General features: G+C 38.8%; 1 protein-coding gene and 1 pseudogene across 9 annotated transcripts in view; both read left to right on the top strand.

The window, feature by feature from the left end:
- Peak1 (pseudopodium enriched atypical kinase 1) overlaps positions 1 to 22824 on the top strand; it is a 210278-nt gene that overhangs the window by 17922 nt on the left and 169532 nt on the right. The window lies entirely within an intron of this gene.
- LOC113834323 lies at positions 16466 to 21245 on the top strand (annotated as a pseudogene).

Below are 22824 nucleotides of genomic sequence, written 5' to 3'. Positions count from 1 at the left end.
CAAGTTGACAGTGAATTAATAGTAGTTTGTTGTTTAAGAATATTACTGCAAATTATTTTTAAAACACATTATAAGTGAATTATAGGGTGTGTTTGTTTATAGTGTTCAGCCTACTTCCAATGACCCTGAATTTTCAAAATATAAGGATATTTTTCCTGACCTGTTAAAATTTAGGAACTGTTAGAGTTTCAGTTTCATGCCTCTTTTGCAAAGGTGTTTATTTTTCATCATTTGAATAGTAGGATGGATTACATAGCTCAGTTGTTAGAGTGCTTGCTTGTCATGCAAGAAGTGCTGGCTTTATTCCCCCGTACTGCATAAACCAGGTGTAGTGGCACACAGAAGTTCAGGGTTATCCTTGACTATGTAGTGAGTTCAAGGCCAATTCGAAGATACTTGAAAATGTCTTTAAAAAGAAAATCATACCTGGTATATAGTCAAATTTTCAGTAAATACTGTTAAATGAGCGATATATATGAGGGTTGGATTTTTAATGCACAGATCTTGTTTAGGACCAAGAGGTTGTATTCCCATTTTTATGTGATGGTTTATTGATTTTATGTAGTCCCATGCTGATAGCCCCGGACTGGGCTACCTCAAAAGCAGTATCACTTGCTGCTAAGGTTACCAAGAGGATACTTACTACTCAGCTTACCCAAGGATAAGGAGAAATGTCATAAATGAGTCTTCTGAGCCTATGGGGTTGAGGATCTAAGATCCTTATGACTTTAAACTGAAGTGGGTGTGGCATGGGAACCATCACAGTCCTAGCTAACTATTATTTCTACTACTACTTCTTTTTACTTGAGACAGAGTCTCATGATACAGCTGTGGCTGGTCTGGAACTTGCTATGTAGACCAGTCTGGCCTCAAATTCATAGAGAGCCATTCATCTCTGCTTCTGGAATGCAGAGATGAAAGGTCTGTGTTACCATATCCAATCCTAGCAAACATTTGAACTTATCCCTACAGAGACAAAATTCTCTTTGGTTGTAGCATCTTGGAAGAAATTGCTGAACTTTACCTGTCATGCCTCAGGAAAAGTGGAGAGGCAGTTTGTTCGCCTGTTTATAAGAGTTTTGAATCTGCAGTGAAACCTCTTCGTTGGAATCTTGGCACTGTCATTTCCTCATGTGTGGTCTTGAGCAAGTTGCTTATTTGTGTCTTAGCTACCCGATCTATAAAATGGAAATAACTCAGTACCTAATTAATAGAATCATTTCTGGACTAGTATAGGCAGAGGGCTTAGAACATATGTGATACTCAATAAATACTAATATTTGCTTGATACAGAGAAAGTCATACTTTTTTCTTCATTGTGATACTGGAGATTGAACCCAGGGCCTCCAACATATTAGGCATGTGCTCTAGCATTAGCCTATATCCCTACCTCATATATATATATATTTTTCATTTTCATTCTGATCTGCTACCCTAAGTAAGCTGAGGGGGTTTAGAGGTATGGTTGGTGCTGTGGGAATCCTATCTAGATCTGTCTGTGTCCATGAAGTAAGTTGTATATATAATGGTACATGCCATCAACTTCTAATGCTCTCATCTATCACTGTATTTCAGGTAGAAAGCATGTGGAGAAACTTTATTCTGCATAACTCCAATTGTCCCCAAAGCAAGCCATGCTAAATTTGATGGTGTCATAATTTTTAATATTTGAAAATTCTAGAATTTTCTATTATGAAATATAACCTTTCTCCCATGCCCCTTTCCTGCTTTTGCTTGTATAGCTGAGTGGATATGATGCTCCACTCCCACACAGATACCCAAATAACTCTGACTGCTGAAGTATTAGGTATCTCATGTAAGCACATAACTTGTTTCTGTATTATTCCATATTAGACAATCTTCATTATTATCTGGGTTTGAATTCCCCCTTTGCCAAGCTTCAGGTTTTATTTATGGAGCATGATTTTTTTTTTCCAATTGGAATAAAAGCATCAACATCATAGGGTTATTATAAGGATTAATAATGAATACAAAATTGTCAACACAGTGACTCCATCTAATAAGTTACAGGTATTATGAAAGTAATATATACCTATCATCATCATAAGTTTAGCCTAGGTTTCAAATCGGTGATGAAATAGTACATGAACCAGGAGTGGTGGTATACACCCTCAGTTGAGCCAGTAGGATTGCTGTGAGTGAATCTGAACAAGCCTGGGGTATATGCTGAGTTCTAGGTCCCTGTTTTAACACCTCCATCCTACTACCTTTAAAAAAAAAAGAAGAAAAAAGACAACACTAACCCTCATTTTTTTTGTGGAACTGTGGATCTAAATAAAATGCCATAACTACTTGTATGTAATATACAGTAGCCTTCCTTTTATAATCAGGAGTGTGTATGTGTGTGGCAGGTACATATACTAGTTTATACGGATGTAAGGAGGCTAGAGGTCTATGTTAGGTACTTCCTATAATTGTTCTGCACCTTTTTCTGAGACAGTCATTCATTGAACCTGGAGCCCAGTGATTCAGGTAAACCAACTGGCTAGCAGGCTCAGGTACCGTCTTCTTTCTGCCTCACCAGCACTTTGATTAAAGATCTGTGCTGTGCTAGGAATCTGAACTTAGACCCTCATGCTTGTGTGCTAAACACTTTACTGATGGAGCCATCTCCAACCCTCCTATCTTCTAGGGCATACAAGGATGCTCTAATACAGTATGATTTAAGTTTTGACTTCCCTAGCAGGTCTCTGTTGTTGTAGGCCAGATATCCATTATATGTTCCCCTTAATTCTTCCTACGATAAAACTGGAAAAATGTGATTTAAATGCTCTTTAATTAAAGACAGAATTGGGAAGTACCTTTAGTGGTTAGTTGGTTTTGTGTTTTGAGGCAGGGGTTTCACGGAATTACCCTTGCTGGCCTGGAACCAGCAGTGCTTCATCTGCCTTTGCCTCCCAGTGTTGGAATTAAAGGTGTGGGTCACCACGCTTGGCTTGGCAATCAAAAAAAAAAAAAAATTGGTAGGAAATGTCTAGGTGTCTAAACAGAAAATTTTATATGTAATCATTGGTTATAAAATACTGTTTACCACTTCCCTAGATTTATTATATATCTTTCCCTTTAATATGAAAAGGTGATAGAGTACATGGTAGGATTGTATTATATCCATTTACAAATGAAGGAACTGTGGCTCAGATGGTTAAATAATTTACCTGCAGTCACACACATATTTAGTGACACAGTAGGAATTTACTCAGGCTGATGACCTGAGTTCAATCCCTGGGATTTACATGGGAAAGGAGAGAACTAACTAAAATTTGCCCATTAACCTCCAAAATGTACACACACATGGTATAATACAAAAATGACTTAATTGTCTCTCTTTCCCCTTTTTACTTAATATTAAGAAGCTAAATTGCAGAATGGAGTGTGGCTTGGTGGTAGAGTACTTGTCTAGCATGTATATGGCTCTTGGTTGATCCCCAACTCTACAAAACAACATAAAATTGAATTGCATAATTAGGTCAAAATTTTCTCAAGAAAATACCGTACATATGTGGTATGAAAAAGATAGAGTAGGTAGCTGGGTGGTGGTGGCACACGCCTTTAATCCCAGCACTCGGGAGGCAGAGGCAGGCGGATTTTTGTGAGTTTGAGAGCAGCCTGGTCTACAAGAGCTAGTTCCAGGACAGCCTCCTCCAAAGCCACAGAGAAACCCTGTCTTGGAAAAAAAAAAAAAAAAAAGAATAGGTAAAAGAAGTCACATATGTAGAAAGAAGTTGTGAAAATGGTAAATTGGTATATCTAGACCAACTATAAAAGAATGGAAGTATGGGGCTGGAGAGATGGCTCAGTGGTTAATAGCACTTGCTACTTTTGCAGAGGACCTAGGTTCTGTTCCTAGCACTTACAGGACAGTATGCACCCTCTATTAACTCCAGTTCCAGGGGATTTGATGCCTCTTAAGGCCTCTATCTATGAGCACTAAACACTTGTACTACACTTGTGCAGTCATAACACTAATACACATAAAATAAATCTTTAAAAAAAAGAATTCAAACAGCAGGAAATATTCAGGTACCTTGGGTATTGAAACTATTCAGAAAAGATTTGAATAGTCTGATGACTGATTAATTTTTGGTAATGTGTAGGGTTTATCTTGGTATATTATTTTTTTCACTGCTGTGACAAAATAACCTAACTAGAACAGCTTCAGTGAAGGGTTTATTTTGGCTTAGCCTGTCAATTGGGGGAGTCTTGACAACAGGAATGTGAGACAGAGACATTGTGTACACAGTGGGAAAGCAGGGAGAGAGTGTCTTAGCTAGGGTTTCTGTTGCTGTGAAGAAACACCATGACCATGGCGGTTCTTATAAAGGAAAACATTTAATTGTGGTAGTTTACAGTTTCAGAGGCTTAGTCCATTATCATGGTGAGACATGGCAGTATGCTTGCAAACATGATCTTGGAGAAGGAGCTAAAAGATGTGTATCTTGATCTGCAGGCAACAGGAAGTGAACTGTGTACCACACTGGGATAACTTGAGCATAGGAGCCCTCAAAACCAACCCCACAGTGACACACTTCCTCCAACAAGGACATACCTATTCCAGCTAAACCATACCTCCTAATAGTGCCACTCATTATGGGGCCATTTTCTTTCAAACCACCACTGAGTACAATGCTCATGCTCAGCTTGCTTTTTCTTTTTTATTCAGTCTACAGCCCCATCCTACATCAGGGTGGATCTTCCTTCCTTTCTTAAACTTTTCTAGAATTAGGCCAAGCATGGTGTTGTGAGCCTTTAATACCAGCACTTCTGAGGCAGAGACAGGAGTATCATCGCTGTGAGTTCCAGCCAAGCTAGCCAGAGCTATATAGTGACACACTGTTTCAAAAACCAAGACCAAACAAAAACCAAAGAAGAAACAACAAAAACTCCCAAACTTTTCTCAGAATAGCCTCATAGACACCCAGAAGTGTGTCCTAGGTAATTGTAAATAAATCAAGCCAGATAACAATGAAGCATCACACTTGCCAACTCAGAAAAGTCACACCAAAATTAAACTTAGAAGATAGGAGAAAGGATGTTAGCAGTGGATGAAGTATACAAATAGAATTGTTGTGATATTTAATAGAAAATACTGATCAAGATGAGGTGTTAAAGGTGTATGTGCTAACTGGTGGTTTATGTAGATGTAGAGAGAAGGTTAATTGCAAGTGGTCTTTGATGTAAGAAGAAAAGGTTTCTGGAGTTGTTACCTTAGTATTAAATTATGTCTTTCTAAAAATAGGGTCCCAAATGTGAAACTTCCATCTTTATTTGGAATGTTTAAATGGGTGGCAAGGAGGCAGACAGTGCAATTACCTGAAGAGGTCTTTAGATAAGGATTTCCTTAGTTATATTCTGCTGTGTCATATATATTACCCTCAGGCTTTTGCTTTTTTTCTAGCAAATCTACTTGGTGTTTCAATCCCCTACAAGAGCCTGAGATTTCATACCTTTGCTTTACCTGGGATCCAGATGCATATACCTAATACATGCTAACTATGCTCGCTTGTTCATATCCATCTGAGCAGGATAAAAATGTTTTCCTTCTTTCCTGTTCTGCTAGCTCTCCTCTGACTTACTGGCTTGTCAAGGAAGCTATTGTCCACACAGTCCGCTCTCACTCCAAATGCTGAGGGCTTTTTGATTCATTGATTCCTCCATATTTATGTCTAGCCAAGTCTGGTGGTTCTCTGGAATGATTGTACCTTTCTCTTCAGTACTGCTAATTTATTTTAATTTATTTTTGCTACAGAGAAAAAAGGTAATTGTTTGCTTTGGGGGAGAATTCTCAGGTTTCCCCAATTTTTTCTTTTGTATATTTGTCTGGTATATATGAGTCTGTGGGTATGTGTGTGGTGTGGCGGGGGAACAGGCCACGGATCAATGTTGGTTGGGCATATTCCTCAGCCACCCTCCACCTTATTCTTTGAGAATCTGGAGTTCACTGATAAGATATGCTGACTGGCTGGCCTTGAGCTCCATGGATCTGCCTATCTCAACCTCCCTAGCCCTAAACTGCTTTTATCTGAGTGCTGGGGATCTAAATTCAGATCCTCATGCTTATATGGCAAGCACTTTATTAGCCGAGCATCTCCCCAGTCCGCCTCTTCATTTCTACTTAATTTAGTTATTTAAGTTAATTTTGCTGATAGGTGGAGCACCAGCAAATTCAGTTTCTATTGTAACCATAATACAGTTCTGTTCTGTTCTCTTTTTGTTTTTTTCCTAGACAGAATTTCATGTAGTTCAGGCTAGCCTGTAATTTGTGGTATAAACCAGGATGGGCCTAAATTCCTGATCCTCCTGCTTCTGCTGCCTAAGTGGTAGGTTTACAGGCACGGACAACTACACCTGACATCATAGTTCATTTCTAAAAAGTTGTGCTCACTAAGCAGGGTTGGCAGAAGAGGAGTCAAAAACATTAGCTGTTAAACAGAGATAAAATCACTTTCCATATGTGATCATTTTGAATTTGAACAATAAACCCATCTGTGTTTTGCCTTAAACAAAAGGTATATTTGAATACAAATATTTGTAACCTAGTATAAGGAATTCCTATTTTTTTAGAATGGAGTTAGGAGCACACAAATTCTGTTTTATACATGGGTGGTAATTCAACATTTTGAAAGTGTTTTTTTGTTGACTTTTTGCCTCTCCCTGCTCCCCCAGGGAGAGAACATTTTTTAATTTATTAATATAACTTAAAGGAACAGGGCAGGTGTTTTGTAGAAAAAGATCATAAAAATATCACAAGTCCTTATGGGTAGTTTTCTTGTGGGATATATAGAAGAGGGGGTTAATTTCTCTTACAGGATTATTTCGTATTGAAATCACAGAAGGGGCTAGAGAGATGATGACTCAGTGGTTAACAACACTTGTTTCTCTCGTTGATGACCCAGTTTTGATTCCCAGCACCCACACTGCAGCTCACAGCCTTTTATCACTCCAGTTCCAGGGGACCCAGTGCTTCCAAAAGCATAGACTTCCATGCCAGCAAAACACCCATACACATAAAAAAACGATGATAATAAAGTTTTTAAAAGGAAAGCAGAGAAACAGATGAGAAGAACACTAGTAGTATTTACAGATTTATTGTCTGTGCTTTGTTCAGTTAATATGTTTACTAGTCTTCTTCAAATAGATTCTTTAAAAATCTTTGGTAAGCCAGTCATGGTGATGTATGTCTATAATTCCAACACTTGGGAGGCAGAGGCAGGAAAATTGCCATGAGTTATAGGTCTGCCTGGACCAGTTGATTCAAGGCCAGCCTGGGCTACATAGTGAAATCTTGTCTCAAAAAACTGAAAAACAAACCAAATCAAAACTTTGGAGGAACTCTCTTCCCACCTGCTACTTTCCTGTGTGTTTCTATGGTGCATTAACTAGACTTTTTTTTTTTTTTAATGAGGTACTGAGTTACAGTTCAGAAGAGTCTACCAGAATGGTGTGGGAAATGTCCTCTTTCACCTGCTGTGACATGTTGGATGACTAGCTCTAGACACTATATTTGTCTCTTGGCTTCAGTTTCTACTCTGTAGAATCTGAGAGTTTGACCAATTGCTCTTCTGGCTTAGAGACTCAGTGTTGTGATGCCACCGAAATTCTTTGTTATTTTCTTGGTAGGGAGATGTTTGTTCCATAACATTTTACTTTCCTTATTTAGTTCCACTTCTGATGGGTATGAGTAAAGCCAGGCTAGATATTCTTGAACTTGGATTATCTTTTCTTCTACGATTGAAATTAAGTGTCCTAAACATGTATTTAACTTAAAACCATCTTATTAACCTTTTGCTATCAATAACATTATTCTAAACTGAAAAATCTATTAGAATTCACATTGATGAGGAAGGTTTTAAATGCTTTCTTATCTGGAGCCATTCTTCGGAATACCAGGGATGCTCATTCTTATATACAATGTGGTAGTTAAGAGCTTAGATGCTGGATCCTTACTACCTGGGTCCACATCTGGCTCTTATGAGTGTTATTTTTGTGATTTTAGGCAAATTAGAAGGACAGTTCCTACCTGGTAAGTGTTTCTGAGGAGTAAAGTTTGAGGAATATATTCCTGACCTGTCTATGTGTATTTAGCTGATACTTGACGTTCTAAGGGTCAGATGCTCCCGTGATGTGTGCATTAGTTACCATGGTCTGCGAACATATAACTCCGTCATAGTCCTCACTGATGAGACTCATGATTAGGGAGGTAAATGAATTGGCACATCAATAGAAAATGAATGCTGAAAATTATTGTTCAAATTAGATGTTTCTGACTTACTCCAGAACTCTTACTTCTACATTTCTGCTACTGTAAGCCTGGTCCTTTGGAAATCTGAAATGCTGTTAACCAGTCATGATGCTGTTAGTGAAAGAAATCGCAAGTCTCAGATAACATCTAAGTAAACGATTCTACCATTACTATGATGAAGTGACCTGACCAGCTGCCACCCTTTTATAGAGCTGCCTTTTGGGCCTCAGAGTTTTCTATGGATTATATTTATACAACATGACATTTTTGTCCATTTCCTCTACAGAGCAAAGCAACCTTGGCATCCAATTCAAATACAGTTTTCTTTGTGACATTGACCTTGGGCAGTATTGGATCAGACTGTAATAACAGGGGTGGTGGGGTTGAAGAGGAAGGTTTGACAGCTCTACTTATCTTAAGTTTGGAGTGTGAAAATTTAAATAATTGCTGTGAATGGCATGGCCATCACATAGTTCTGTTTAATTGATTGGATATTTATTGACTAGGTACATTGACATTTTAATTTGGAACTTAGTCCTTTTATTTGTTGCTTGAAAATAAAAACCAATTGTTTTCTATTATAAAACTTTAAGCTACATTTGTTTGAATCATCTCTAGCCAGTTTTTCTTACTTGAAAATCCTGTAGTCCAAACAATGGTATGCAAATGGGCTTCTGTCATTATCCAACCTCTTATGACAATACCATGCTGAGTAGTAGTCAATTAATTAGAGTGCTGCTGAGTTAGACATTATACATTTTAAGTCCCACAGTTTACTTCACCTGAGTTGTTGAGTCAACTCTGCTTTGTTTAGTAGTTCAAAAAAATACTTTAATTGGTTTCAAATATTGTAAATATTCAAAAGTTAGTTGGATACAACAGCCTGGTAAGAAATTCTGTAAGCTCTGTCATTTTCATTTACAAATGAATAGGTAAGGAAATTTTATCCAGTTTCTTTTGAAAAGTCCAGGAGTTGGGAAAGCTTGGTAAAAAGCCAGTTGGTGTGCTATGATTACTCAACTGCTAATGTAGAACCAAAGAAGCTATAGGCAGTGTCTTAGTTAGGGTTGCTATTGATGTCTTGAAACACCTTGACCAAAAGCAGTATGGGGAGGACAGGATTCATTTTGCTTACACTCCCAGTTCACAGTTAGTTCATCATCAAAGGCAGTCAGGGCAGGAACCTGGAGGCGGGAGCTGAAGCAGAGGCCTTATAGAAGTATTGCTTACTAGCTTGTTCCTCATGGCTTGCTCAATATGATTTCTTATTAGAACCCAAGACTACCAGCCCAGGGATGTCCCTACCCACAATATCCCTAACCTCCCTGTCAATAGCAAAATAAGAAATGCCCTATAGGCTTGCCTGCAGCTGCCCAGTCTTTTTTTTCTTTTCTTTTCTTTTTTCTTTTTCTTCGAGACAGGGTTTCTCTGTGTAGCTTTGGAGCCTATCCTGGCACTCTCTCTGTAGACCAGGCTGGTCTCAAACTCACAGAGATCCACCTGCCTCTGCCTCCCGAGTGCTGGGATTAAAGGCGTGAGCCACCAACGCCCGGCCTGCAACTGCCCAATCTTACAGAGGCATTGTCCCAATTGAGGTTCCCTCCTCTCAAATGACTCTAACTTGTGTCAGGCTGACATAAAAATCTAGCTGGCACAGGCAGTTTATATCATGAACCCCCTCATCTGTTGGCTAACAGTTCCAAAACCATTGCTAGATGCCCCAAACCATGGGTAGTCCCAGACCCTATATGTACTGGTTTTTCCTTATTAGAGATTTTTCTTTTTTTCATCCAAAAGAAGCACCCAGAAGCTTCCCTGTTATATCCATATCGCCAGCATCACTCCTGTTCTACTTCAAGGCTATTAAGAAAACAAAGTAAATGTTACTGAGCACTGCCAAGACTATTATTACATGATTAATGCGTGAGTAGCATATACAGTGAGGATACTGTGGACAGAGCAAGAGTGGGAAGATGTGAGGTTTCATACTCAGAGCAGTACGTAATTTAAAATCATGTATTATTCATTTGAGAACTATTATTTATTTGGCTCCATGTACAAATTTTTAGTCTTTTGTGTTTCTAAATGAAAATTGAAAATCCAGTACCGTTCAAAGGAGGTATGCTCAGTACTTCAGTAGATATTTGCCAAATTAAATTTTGGGTTGAGTTTCTATTTTTAACTGACATCTTGACTTAAGTTTGCCAAAACCTGATTAGACTTGGAAGAAGAATGGCATTGTTGCTATTTCCTCTGCGTGAGAACATCAGAAACAGGTGGCTGGCAACAGGGAAGGGAAGATATAGGGCAAAAATACAGTTTTCTGGGATTTACAGTTTCTGCACTAAATTTCAAGTGTCTTTAGGTTTTGTTCATTCTGATCTGTAGAGTGCCTAATTCAGTTAGTACTGAGTTTGCCAACATATTTTTATTTTTGAGGTAAATAATTTTGTTAGAATTTTACCTGATGCAAGCTGACTTCTATTTTTATTTATAATCTGTATGGTATAAAGTTGAATTGTTTTGTTTTGTCTTGCTTAAAAACTAAAAACAAAACAAAAAAAAAGTGTGTGTGTGTGTGTGTGTGTGTGTGTGTGTGTGTGTGTGTGTGTGTGTGTGTGTGTGTAGCTGGCTGACCTTAACAATCGCTTTGAACTTGCTGAGCCATCTTGGTAGCTCACCTTCTGAGAAATTCGGTAGAGGTTTTTTGTGAAGGACAGACAGTCATTTTACTTGTGTGATTAGAGGGGGTTATGTTTCGGGGTCTCAGGTTCCTGAGGGAAGTTGAGTTTAATTTCTCACATAGGCCAGAGAAAAGTGGTTTATGAAGAAAGGTGTAATGAGCTTCGGAACTAGAAGATGAGACAGAGAGAGTTAAAACCGGGTGTCTTTGCACGTGGGTGGAAACAGCTGACAGATGAGGGAGTGGAAAATGATGTGGGAAGGGATTGTTGGGCTTCAGATGTTGAAGGTCTTAAGCACTAATGCTATTGAGGTCCCCCTTGGATGGTGGTAGGGAAGCTTCTACTCATTTATTAGGCGTGTCTGTTAGCTGCTTTCGCCCCACTGGAGTAAAAATAAATAAGTAAAAATAGGAGAGTGAAACACTATTTGAAACTTCAAGTGGTTTTGTTTTTTGTTTTTTTGTCTTTCATTATTTAAGAATTTTTCTTTTTCTTTTCTTTTTTTTTCCTTTGGTAGGGGTTTTATTGAGTTCAAGGTAGAGAATATATGAAGATAATCCTAGAGATTTAACACTAGGGACCTGGAGATGTAATTCAGTTTATAGAGTGTTTGCCTGCCATTCATGCAGCCCTAGATTTAATCCTTAGCATTGCATAAACAGGAGGCAGGAAGATAAGGTGGACGATAGCCTAGGATTCATTAGGCCCTGTCTCAAGGGAAAAAATAAATTAAAATATAATGAAGCCTGGTATTAGGTTTTAACATTTTTAGCTCTTATTCTAGTATCATTAATTTTGGCAAAGTGTGTAATCTCTCTTTTAGTCCCACTTCCAGGTCAGAAGAAATTAGGTGTTTTGATTGTGTTTTGCCTTGATTCTGTGGAGGTAGGGGTAGGTGGATGAATGTAGGGGTGTAGGTAAGTGCACCTAGAGGTGAGGAGGTAAGCTAATTGCCATCAAAGCAGCAATAAAGACTAAATGAGTGCCTCTAATTTGCTCTTAAGGTATTTTGGGAGAAAATGCCAGGAGAATTAGTGTAATTGAAAAGGATAATTTTCTTGGTGATTGAATTTGAGACACTCTGTAACCTAGATGAAAAAGATGATCTATACTTCAAAAGTGAACTCTGAAGGTTCCCCTTCTTCCATCAGACAAATTAGAAAAGTAATTACCGTACTTGTATCTGCCTTTTTCCAGTATAAACTGAATTGGAAATAAAAAGGGAGTTTGTTGGCCAGATCAGATTTAGCTCTTCTTTACTGTCCTTAAAAATATTATTCTATTCTGTTTGGATCTGTCATCATCTCAGAGTTGGTTTTCTTACTTCCATTTCTTTTCAACTATAGTCCTAGATGGTTTTATGATGTTTTTAATCGTTTTTTAAAAAGGTTTATCTTTTTTTTTTTTCTTATGTGTATATGTGTGTGCCTGTGTGAGTTTATAGTGCATCAGATGCCTGCAGAGGTCAGAAGAGGACATTGGATCTCCCAGAACTGGCGTTACAGCCAGCTATGAGTTGCCATGTGGGAATTGAACCCAGGTCCTCTGTGAGAGCAGTAAGCTCTCTTAACCACTGAACCATCTCCAGTTCCAAATGTATTGATCTTAAAACATGATTTTCACGGTTACTTCCTTAAACTTATTATAATTAAGATACACTATGATTTAAGCTCTAGTTTGTTTCTAATTTAACACTATTCTAAGCTGGGCATAGTGGCACATGTCTTTAACCCCAGGAGAAGCAGGCGTATCTCTGTGACTTCAAGGCCAACCTGGTCTAAATACTGAGTATGTAGGACAGCTAGGGGTATGTAGAGAGACCCTGTCTTAAAACAAACAAAAACATTCTACTTTCCTCCAAATCTGGATAGTCTTCCTTAATTTGTCCTAAATAAATACATGATTCTTCTTGCTTTAGACTTTGTTAACACTATGCTTTAGTGTAGGGAAAAACTCAGCATTTTTGATTATTATTATTAATATTATTATTGTCATCATCATCATTATTATTTTTTTATTTGGTTTTTCTGAGACAGGGTTTCTCTGTGTTGCTGTGGAGCCTGTGCTGGAACTGACTCTGTAGACCAGGCTGGCCTCGAACTCACCTACTTCTGCCTCCAAAGTGCTGGTATTAAAGGCGTGAGCCACCACTGCCCAGCCAATTTTTTATTAATCAAAGATTAATGTTGGGTTAATGGGACAGTGCTGAAACTAGGTAAGCTTCTGTTGCTGCTGTTCTATCCAGCATTGAAAAAAAAATCTTTTTGTGTGTTTCAGTGCTCTAATGAAGATGCTAGGTATTAATTCTGTCTTCTGAAATGGGGCTGAAATCCATTTAGAAAGTAGGTGGTTACGCCTATGATGTTAGTGCCACTATTGAACCGGCGAGTGTATTTTGCCAAGTGGGATGTTTTTTGTAGATCACAGAGTTCATAGCTGGATAAGATTGTTGGTTATTTTCCCCTCTGTAACATTCCTAGTATTTTACACATTGTAAATGCTATCTAGTAAGAATGAAACTTCCAGGTCAGTAACAACTTGATGTCAAGTTCTGTGACTCAAGTATATGGTGTTCACAGCAGTAGGATCTTACCATCACGTTCTAGAGCATAAACAAGAGTAATGGCAATAGGCTGTACTGTTCTGGGGTTATCTATGGGTTCTCACTGGCCAACAACTCAGAGAAGTAACTCATTCCTGGCATTGAGCTTTTTATTTGTCAGCCTATGATATCTAGTAGGGACATTGTCATCCCATTTAATTGGAGGGTAATTCCACTAAAAGCCTTTTTTTATATGTATATATTTTTAGGAGCCCTCTACAGTACTAGACTTTCATATTACTTTTTCAAAAGGTCTTTAGAAGGGCTGGAGAGGTGGCTCAATGATTAAATATGTTTATTGCTCTTACAGAGAGCACAAGTTTGGTTGCCAGCATGCACATCAAATGACTCCTAATTACCTGTAACTCAGTTTCATGGGATCTGACACCCTCTGGCCTCTTTAGCCACCTGCCTGCATATGATGCACATAAACTCACATAGGTAGAAACACACATTAATTTAAAATTGAAAAAAGACAACACTTCAATCTTAAGTCTCTCTGAAACACCCTACAGGCAGGACTGAAAGATGATTTCCGTCCTGGGAAGTAATTAGTTTTAAAATGTTGTTATATTACCATTTTAAAATTCAGAATTCTTATTGACTTTGCATGGTGTCTTACACATTGATTCCAGCACTCTGGAGGCAGAGACAGGTTCGAGGCCAGCCTGGTCTACATAATGAGCATCAGGACAGCCAGGGCTACTTAGAGAGACCCCGTCTCAAAACAACAACAACACCAACAAAAAAAATCCCAAGCCAAAAATAAAAATTGTTTTGTTTGCTTGATTTATTTTTTGAGACAGGGTTTCTCTGTGTAATTATTCTGGCTGTCTTGGAACTCACTCAGTAGACCAGGCTAGCCTTGAACTCACAGGGATCCTCCTGCCCCCTGACTCCCATGCTGAGATTAAAGGCGTGTATAACCACCACCTGCCAAAATTCTTATTATTAAAGCTACACATTTATTTGTGTTTCAGATTCACACCTGTTCCCTTATGGCTTTTTCTTAATGATTCTGTCCTTTCTTTAGAAATGTTCTAACTTGATTTTAATGTGATACATATTTTATCGATGACTTTCAAAGTAATTATCATGTATTATTGAACATTTAATTATTAAATTATAAAGATAACTTAAATTCTGGTTTTACATACTCAGTAAATTCCTATGATTAGAAAATTCTCTCATGGTGTTCTATTATATAATTAATATACTAGGTAAAACTAATTAAAAGTATTTGAGGCCCCTAGCAAAACCTGTAATTAGACATGCTGTTTATAATTAATTGACTCTTCTCATTATTACCTTTTCCTTCTCCTTTGAATTAATCGCTTATGTTCTTCTTAGTGATACTTGTCTTCCTGACTAAGATACTGATGAGAGTTCTGTGATCACTGTGGATGGTTATAGGAAGTTAATATTTAAATTTTTCTTAAAAACTTAAAACAATAGGGTTATATACTCTACAAAGCAGCATACTGAAGATTTTTTCCCTTGTTATCAAATTAAGAACTTATTTTACCAGAAGCTAAAGGCAGCATAGAAAGCAGGTAGATATGACCATTTTTCTTCTGTAGTTTTTAGGGATCTGGATTTTTGCAAATCTGGCTAGTGTCTATCTTTGACAGGATTCCAATGGCTCTTGACTCATTGGTATGTCCTCATTTATTTTGGCAAAGAACTAAAAATCTACTATAGTATACTATGTAAAGGGCAGTGCCCTTTGCTTTGGATATAAAGAACAAGGGTGTAAGAGTATCAGTCTGTACAACAGAGGCATCACCCAGCCAAGATAACCCTAGTACTGGATCATGGTCTTAAAGGAATCTTCCATGCTTTATTATGTGTTAAGCTTTCCTGTCTAGTTGCTGGGTTGCAGTGATGGTGGTAGATCATGTTTTCAATAGGTACCTTAGAACTGGTGGAGTGGAGGCAGTGACAGGACCAGACTACATTATGAAGCATCTAGGTATTCTAGACCATCAGGTCACTTCAAGATGTGCTGTAATATACCATCTTAATGTTAGCTTTGTCAGGAAATGTTCAGATACTGTATGTAGAGAGCTTGCCTTACATGTCAGAGACAATTGCAACTAGTTTGTGAAGTACTTCATAGACGTTCTTAAAAAAGTACACAGGCCAGGTGAAGATTGAAATCATGTTGTTTGTATTAAAATGAGTGGAACTTGATCACCATTTTATATGAAATAAGCCAGTTTCAGAAAAACAAGTATTGCGCATTTTTCTTATATGAAGGATCTAACTATTTATTTAACATGAGAGTAGAAAGGGGGCTATTTCGGAAGATGAAATGAACAAGGGAAGAGTGCAGGCAGGGCACACAAAAGCAAGGAGGGGATGCGAACAGATTGAAATACGTTATATACATGTATGAAAATGTTACACAGAAACCTCTATTCATCTATCTATCTATCTATCTATCTATCTATCTATCTATCTATCTATCTATTTCACATTTATCTAGGGGCTCACTGTGTATTCCCTGTCTGGCCTGGAACTTGCTAGGTTGGTCTCAAACTCAAAGGGATCTACCTGCCTTTGCCTCCAAAGTGCTGGGATTGATCCCATGATTTTTGAAAACATTAATGATATTGATAAATAAAGGTTAGGTAGCTACAAGAAAGTATATAGGGCAAGAATTATGAGAATTTTGGGGTGGGGTAGCGACCAGTGTTTGAGGAGATGGTAGAAAGGCAAAGGCCTAACAACATGAATGTACAGTGAATTCAGAAATGGCAGGAACAGAAGAAGGTTGTTTTAATTACTGTTGTGTTTTGAAAATACATTATGAACAAGGCAACCTTTTTTTGGGGGGTGGGGTTTGGTCTTGGTTTTTTGAGACAGGGTTTCTCTGTAATCCTGTCTATCCTGGAACTCGCTCTGTAGACCAGACTGGCCTTGAAAGCAGAGATTTGCCTGCCTTTGCCTTTTGAGTGCTGGGATTAAAGGTGTGTTCCATCACTGGCAAACAAGGCAACTTATAAAAGGAAGCATTTAATTGGGAACTTTGTACAATTTCAGGTTAGTTCTTGATCGCCATGGCAGGAAGCAGGGGGGCAGGTAGGCAGGCAGGCATAATGCTGGAGCATTTAGCTGAGAGTTTACATCTGATCCACAAGCCTAAAACAGGAGAGATTGGGAATGGTGTGGGCTTTTGAAGCCTTGAAGCCCACTCCAGTGACTCCTCCTCCAACAAGGCCATGCCTCTTAATCCTTCCTAAACAGTCCACCAACCAAGAACCAAACATTCAAATATATGAGCCTATGGGGGACATTCTCATTCAGACCACCACAAAGATCAAAATTTTTTTTCTGATACTTGTTTTTTAAGTGGGATAAACAACACTGTATTTGTACTTTTGAAATTGCTTCCTTTGGTTAGAGAACTACTGGAGTGTTTGATATGGAAGTTTTTTTCAACTGTATCCAAATTCACATAGGCATAGGAAAAGGAGGGACTGTAGGAATTTGTTAGTGTTCAAGGCTGGACTAAATATTGATAGAGCAACAGTGCAATTAAAATCTCTCTAGTTCACCAAGAGGCTTCTAATGAGCAAACAGATTGAGGATGCTAGTTTTTTTAATGACATCAAACTGTTGCCTGTGAGGCTTTTTGGCTGACATCATGAAACTAATTTTGCTTAATGGCTATGGAGGCCTACAAATTCAATGTGCAGTAAATAACTAGCCTGTCAGATTCTGTTTGTCTGTCATCTTTTCCGTGAATAGCTGCTTTTGTTTGCAGATTGTCAGAAGCAATTATGTGGACCCTTCAAGATTGTATTTGTATATGCTGTATAATTTAATTCAAAGCCATCTAAATATAGCAGATCAGCAACAGCAAAACACTGCATCATCTATGTGTGAAAGTGGGGAACACATCTCTGCACATCTCTTTTATTTCAGAGAACTCTTGAAATATGTCAGACAATTGTTGTTGTGTAGGTTCGGGTTTTATTGCAAGAATTGATGCACATCCTTGAAATACAGTAAAATCATGGAAAAATAGAGAAAACTCTTTCTCTATGATTGTGCAAAACTAGTTTTATGTCAACTTGACACAAACAAGAGTCACTGGAGAGGAGGTAGCCTCCATTGAGAAATAGCCTCCATAAGATCAGGCTGTAGGCAAGCCTGCAGGGTATTTTCTTAATTTAGTGGTTGATGTAGAAGGGCCCAGCCCATTGTTGGTGGTACCACCAGTAGGCTAGTGTTCCTGGATTCTATAAGAAAGAAGGCTGAGCAAGCTATGAGGAGCAAGCCCATAAGCAGTACCCTTCCATGGACTCTGCATCAGCTCCTGTCCCAGATTCCTGCCCTGTTTAACTTCCTGTTCTGACTTCCTTCATTGTTGAACAGTGATGTGGAAGCTTAAGCCAAATAAACCATTTCCTCCACAAGATGCTTTGGTCGTGGTGTTTCATGACAGGTGTGATAACCCTAATTAAGACATTGACTATTTAGCTTACTGAGCCATCCGAAAGCAAGTGGTACTTTTCTTTCTTTCTTTTTTTATTTTGAGACAGGGTCTCTGTCCTGGTCCTAGCTGTTCTTGAGCTAGCTATGTAGACCAGGCTGTCCATGAACTCACAGAGATCCACCTGCTGCTGCCATGAATGCTGGGATTAAAGGCATACTCACCGAGCCCAGCTGCAAGTAATAATTTTTTAGGCATCTAGTTAGGAATTTTGAAACTATGTAGTAAAAACGGTTCTTTTGGTTTGTGTTTATATCTAGTGCTAAAGGTGACAATAAAGATTTGAGGTGCTAATAGTTTCTTTCAAAGATGATTTTGAATAGGGGTGGTTTTAGGTTTTATGATGGCTTCATTTTTGTTCACCAATGTTACTTATTTATTTCCCAATACTCTAATTAGTAAAGGTCTTTCAATGAAATGTGTATCATATTCTAATATATTGAGCAAATATTTAGATAGCATTGAATTAGATTAGATTGAATGGAGTATCAGTTGTTACTATTTGTAGAATAAATTTACTCAGTAAAGAGGAAACCAAAGTAATCAGCACGGGAAATGTCTTAGTTCTTTTAATGTCCTTAATGCTATGAAAAGACTAGTTCAACTGTAAATGCACACGGGTTGTTTGATTTTGCAAGTGCATTGCATTTTTATATTAATAAAAGCTCCCAGAACTTAAGCAGAAGTGGTTCTACTACTTTGTGTACTGATAATTAGCATATTAAATCTAAGGGTTTTGATAAGTTAAAAAAGTATTTATTTTGGACCCTTGCTAGCTGCCATGGCCAAAATGTCTGCAGGTATGTATGCAGGTTCAAGTGCTGTCACTGGTAGTAATTGGCAGACACAAGCAAGTAGATGAAGTGGCTAACATCATGAGAGCCAGAGTGAATAAGGTGTTAGAAAGAGACCAGAGCTCTCAGTTAGACAACTGAGCAGGTGCACTTCAGGCTGATACTTGGCATTTTGAAACAAGTGCTGCCAAGTTGGAGAAAAAGTATTGGTGAAAGAATTGCAAGATGGGGCAATAGGGGTCAGCATCCTGGTGATTGTCATTGTCATTGTTGGCATCATCATCATCACCATATCATTATCATCATCATCATTGTGTGGTACGTCTCTTAAGAACCAGGAAAACCATAGCCCATTTGTTCAGGAACGTCTTCAAGACTTTAATTTAGAACCTGCTATGTTACCAAGCTTACTGTCTGAGGGTTTCTATTGCTGTACAGACACCATGACTACAGTAACTCTTATAAAGGAAAACATTTAATTGGGGCTGGCTTACAGGTCAGAGTATTAGTAAAATCCATGATGAGAAGGATGGTAGCACACAAGCATATGTGGTGCTCCAGAGACAGCTGAGAGTTCTACATCCAGATTGGCAGGCAGCAGGAAGAGAGAGCAGCACTAGGCCTAACTGAAGCATTTGAAACTTCAAAGCTCACCTCTAAGTGACACAAGTCCTCCAGCAAGGCCACACCTCCTAATAGGGCTACTCCCGATGAGCCTGTGGGGACCATTTTCATTCAAACAAACCACTACATTTACTGTTGCTTTCAAATGGTTATTTTTGTTAGTTTACATATATACAGTTCAAGGCCTAGGAAATGGGATTTTGTTTTTAATAGATTCTCAAAACTGGAGGTGTGGCCAACCCCACACACATCTTGCACTTTTTAAAAAATGTATGACTCATGTGTTTAATTGGAGTTGCTTACATGAGCATGGGTGGATAGGTTATTGATTTTAGTAAGGGCTTAACAGTGGCTACACTACTGAGATATTGTCTTCCTGTCAACAACCTCTAAATAAATGCCTGTGGCATTTTAGGTAGGGAGGGAGCTTCATAAGCTCCTCTCCCAGGTGTGATGGAATGTTTGCCAGGTCCTATGTTGCACAGGTCTTGTGCAGTTAACTATAACTGTGAGTTTATGGGCTCAATAGCCATGTCATCTCCAGAAGATAGAGTTTCATGGCACTACTCCCCTCCTCCATCTCTTCTGTTCTTTCCGCTCACTATTCCATGATGTTTGCTAAGCCCATAGATTTTTATTCCTGTTTAGGGCTGAACATTCAGCAGTCACTTAGTCTCATCACTTTGATCTTTGTATTCACCACTGCCCAGTGCAAAAAGAAGTTTATTTGACCAAGTCTAAGCTCAGCACTAGCTTGTGTTTATAAACATAAATATTTAGAGGACAACTTGACAAATGTTTCTTAGCCAACATCTAGAGTTGGTTCCTCCTCGGGCCTATGACCTTCCCAGCTATGGGCTTTTGACCAGGTTTACAGTGTCAGATATGATTTCCTTCCCACAGAGTAGGCCTCAAGTCCAATCAGAAATTTGGTAACAGTCACACAATGTTGTACAGTGGGTACATCTTGCCTGACAGGTTGGCATTGTAGCCTACAAGGTTCCAGTGGGTAAGACTTGATGACTTTCCTCCTCCAGCAGCCCACTAGTACTGTGAAAGCTAGCCAGCAGGGAGGGGGTGTCCAGCTCAGTTCTAGATTGATTTCTCTATGTCTTGCAATGGTAGTGTGTGATGTCTTGGTTCTTGATCAGTAGGGCTTTCCCATTTATTTCTGGTAGGCAACCAAGAGCAATGCTAATAGACTGCATTGTTTTGGGACCATTTACCAACAACTCCAGAAGGTCCCCATACCCAGCGCTGGGATTTCTATCTTAATAACCTATAGCTTCTGGGAGCAACATTATTTGTCCATGTGGGATACTTCCATTTTCTTTTTAATTATATTTTTTAAGTAGCTTATGAAGTGGTAGGTCTCTGTAGGATTTTTAAATATATCCTCAATATTGGTTAACTCTTCCCCTAACCCATTCCTTTCCCCATTTCCTACCATACTCTTGCTTATTTAAAAGATTGATGGAAATGAAGTTTCTGGTTTACAGGACTTGAATTCTGAGTGTTGGTGTGTTGTCCCTGTGCATATGGTAAATGCATGTGAGTGAGTATGCAGGTGTGTGTCCACATGCATGTGGAAGCCAGAGGGATATCAGGTGTCCTCCTCTGTTGCTGTTGGCCTTACTCCCTTGAGACAGTTTCTGCCCCAAATGCTGGGTCATGGGCACATGGAGGCATGCCACCCTTTTTTTATGTGAGTGCTGGGATTCTAACTCAGGACCTCAGGCATGCAGAGCAAGTACTTTTACCCACTGAGCCATCTTCTTAGCCCCAGGACTTGAACTTTTTTTTTAAATTTTATTTATTTATTATGTATACAAGATTCTGCTTCTATGTATATCTGCACACCAGAAGAGGGCACCAGATCTTATAACTGATGGTTGTGAGCCACCATGTGGTTGCTGGGAATTGAACTCAGGGCCTCTGGAAAAGCAGTGGGTGCTCTTAGCCGCTAAGCCATCTCTCCAGCCCAGGACTTGAACTTTTTAAGGCTCTTGTTGACTATTGAAAAATTGCTTCCCAGAAAGATTTTTACTAGTTTACATGATTCAGAACAGTATATCAAGATAGCCATTAGAGATTTTTTTTATATTATTTATTTATGGTAGGAAGCTCAAGCATGCCACTGTGGATGTGTGCAGTCAGAGGACAACTTACAGGACTCAGTTCTCTTCTTCTGCTATGGAGATGCCAGAGACTGAACTCAGGTCATCAGGCTTGACAGCATGCACCTTTACCCATCAAGTCATCTTCCTTGAATTTTAGGATCTGGAGCAACACAATTGGCCAACATTTAAAAAAAAATAACTATAACTTCCTTAACAAAAGATGACGGATAGCTCATTTTAATTTGATATTTTTTTTAATCAGTATAAAGAATTGTGTTTCGGGGCTGGAGAGATAGCTCAGAGCACTGACTGCTCTTCCAGAGGTCCTGAGTTCAATTCTCAGCAACTACATGGTGGCTCACAACCATCAGTTATGAGATCTGGTGCCCTCTTCTGGTGTGCAGATATACATGGAAGCAGAATGTTGTATACATAATAAATAAATAAAATCTTTTAAAAAAGTTGTGTTTAATATTTATAAGACTTATTAAATTTTAAGTTTCTGTTTTGCTTAGCTTTTATAAATATGTGTTATTGGCTTGCTTTTACACTTCCTAGTTTTCAAAAAGTCAGTTGCACCCCCCCCCCCCCGTGTGGGTGTGGGTGTGGGTGTGTGTGTGTCTTCCTTTGTCCGTCCCCAGAGAAGTGTGCTGTGTGCCCTTATCAAGTCTGCTTTATTCCCTTGAGAGAGGGACTCTCACAGAACTTGTAGCTAACAGCTAGCTGGGCACTGAGCTCTTGGGATCCATCTATTTTTGCCCCCATGCTGGGGTTTCTACTCTTTTATATGGATGCTAGGGATCCAAACTCTGGTTTTTGTGCTTGTGCAGCAAGTGCCATGTCTTAGTGTTTCTGTTGCTGTGATAAAACACCACGACCATAAACCAAAAGCAACTTGAATAAAGGTTTATTTCACCTCATAGCTTATAAATCCATCACTGAGAGAAGCCAGGGAAGGAACTTGGGGCCAGAAACTGGAACAGAAGCCATGGAAGAGTGACTTACTGACTTAACTCCCCATGGCTTACTCATGCCTGCTTTCTTATAGCTCCCAGGACTACCAGCCCAGAGTTGCACAGCTCACAATGAGTTGGGCCCTCCCATATCAGCTATCCATAACAAAATGAGCTACAAGCTTACCCACAGGCCAGTGTGGTTGGCTATTTTCTCAATGTAAGTTCTGTCTTCGAAAATGACTCTGGATTGTGTCAGGGTGACATAAAACTAGCCAGCACATGC

This window comes from Cricetulus griseus, chromosome 4 (genome assembly GCF_003668045.3).
Source record: "Cricetulus griseus strain 17A/GY chromosome 4, alternate assembly CriGri-PICRH-1.0, whole genome shotgun sequence".
Lineage (NCBI taxonomy): Eukaryota > Metazoa > Chordata > Mammalia > Rodentia > Cricetidae > Cricetulus > Cricetulus griseus.
The sequence above is the reverse complement of the archived record's forward strand: the minus strand, read 5'-3'. Positions and strand labels throughout refer to the sequence as shown.